Here is a 2,455-nt window from a genome sequence, read left to right as displayed (position 1 = left end):
GGTACCCAAGCTCAATCCTCATTGACATGTAATCTTGGAAAATTGTTTAATGTTTCAGTTCCCCAGTTTTTCCATTTGGTAAAATGTAAATAATAGTATCATTATCATGTTGTTGTTGTTAAGTGCCATCGAGTTGGTTCCAACCCATAGCGACCCTGTACAGGGTTTCCGAGGGTGTAAATCTTTAAGGGAGTAGAAAGCCTCATCTTTCTCCCGCGGAGCGGCTGGTAGTTTCGAACTGCTGACCTTAAGGTTCGCAGCCCGATTCATAACCACTATGCACAGAACTATAATAACTATATGAAATAAATAAATCTTAATTACTTTTATTGTAACGCTCTTACTTCATTTAACAACTCTTCCTTCTGCATGTTTTGGACTCACCCAACACCTTCTGTTCAATTCTACCTAGAAGTCTACTTGGTCATCTCTATAAAATTGCTTAGCCAATTATTTACAAGTTTATTTCAATCTTTTTCAAAATCTAGCTCTTCCATTCAGCCAAAGGAGTCCTGGTGTGATGCTGTTAGTTAATGCACTAGACTGCAAATTCAGTTTAAACTGCAAGGTTGGTGGTTCAAGTTCACCAGTTGCTCCTTGGAAACCCTCACTGGGTTGCTATGGGTTGGAACCAATTCAGTTAAAGAACTTTTATCTTATCAAGAAATTAAATTCAATTGAAAATACATATTTCAGAATTTCTGTCTTTATAGTCATGATCTCCTTGTCCTTCTTTCTCGAGAACAGTGTCTATGTTTTCCTACATTAGCTCAGTGTTAACGTCTACCTATTTTGTTCTCCTTGTTCCTTCCTTAACTTCAGTGTCTTACTATCAGAAAACTCCCCAGTCTCTAACTCTGACCACATCTTAGGCTTTTTTCCCTTGAACCTGCTTTCTTGTCCTTTTACTATTTAGCTCTTTTTCTCCTCTTCCTGAAAGGAGAATCTGTTTTCTGTAGCCCCATCTCCTTATTTTCCATTTCCAAGCATCTCACTATCAGCTTCCAGAAAACTGATCTTACCACATCAACTCTAACACTTACTTTTCCAAAAGAAGCAAAACTTGGATTGCCAGACCTAAAAATATCTCACTTTAGTACTTTTCTGACAAATTTTTTTTGCAGCATTGGTCAACTACCCATTTGAAACTTTTCTCCTGTTAGCTTTCATGTTACTCCCTGGTAATCTATCTTAGGGCTAGTAGTTAAGTAATGAGAAGCAAATTTGATGGTAGTCAAAACCCATTTTCAATCCCATGGCCCACCATTTTTAAGTAAGGAAAATGTATTTCCAATTTCCTTCATTGCAAAATAGTGTTTAAAATTGCCTTATCTTGTTCACTGCTTTGTAATGTAAAGTAATATGTTTGAAAATGCCATAAAAACATAAATTTTATACAGAGTCATTAAACGTACTGTAATAATTTGGAAAACAGGATGAAGAAAAGCATACAAAATAATATTTGTCAATAAACCTGCTATGAAGTCTTGAAAGACCCAAAGCTTTGCATTTAACTGATATGATTTTTCACCAGAAAAAGGTTTCAAAGCATCTCCATACAGGCAGTAATGCTCCATGAGAGCTCTTACCTGGAAGTTAATATCAAAACTCCTCTGACTTACCTGGATGCACTTTAAAATGCAAAGATGATTACTGTGACAGCATTGGAGAACTTTCATTTTGATGAAACAGTGAGAAATCAAAATATTAATGATACAAGTTCAAATAGACAAGCATGTAAATTGAATTAATCCAATTCTGAGTAAAAAATATTACCAGTTCTTGAGGAAGGTGCCCTTGCAATTTCTAAGGAGCAAGGTTTCTTTGTAACTGCTATGTCCGTGAGCTCACAAAGGAAGTTCTCACTTTCAGAAGGAAATGCGTCCAAAGAAGCAGATGGTACAATTTCCATAGTGAAACTCCTCTTCTTTGGATAGGACTCCTGGAAAATAAAATAAAATAAAAATCACTCTGTGATAAAGAGCTTGTTTTATTTATAAAAACTAGAAAATACAATCAGGCATATCTCTTTTGTAGAGGAAGAAGATATCAATCTGATGATCTTTTTCTGGAGGTTCTAGATTTTATGGAATGTATTATAGACATCCAGAGAAATTATGGAATATATTATAGATATGAGGAGAATTAATTGAAGTTTTCAAGGACTTCAATCGTCTTGGATCAACCATCCACACTCATGGAAGCAACAGTCAAGAAATCAAAGGACTATTGCATTAGGCAAATCTGCTGCACAAGGCCTTTTTAAAGTATTGAAGAGCAAAGAAGTTAGCTTGAACACTAGGGTGCACCTGACTCAAGCCATGGTCTTTTCAATAACCTAGTATACATGCGAAAGCTGGACAGTGAATAAGGAAGACTGTAGAAGAATTGATGCTTTTGAGTTATGGTGTTGGAGAAGAATATTGAAAGTGCCATGGGCTGCCAAAAGAACCAA

This window comes from Chrysochloris asiatica, unplaced genomic scaffold, assembly GCF_000296735.1.
Source record: "Chrysochloris asiatica unplaced genomic scaffold, ChrAsi1.0 scaffold00552, whole genome shotgun sequence".
Taxonomy (NCBI): Eukaryota; Metazoa; Chordata; class Mammalia; order Afrosoricida; family Chrysochloridae; genus Chrysochloris; species Chrysochloris asiatica.
Note: the sequence above shows the minus strand (reverse complement) of the source record.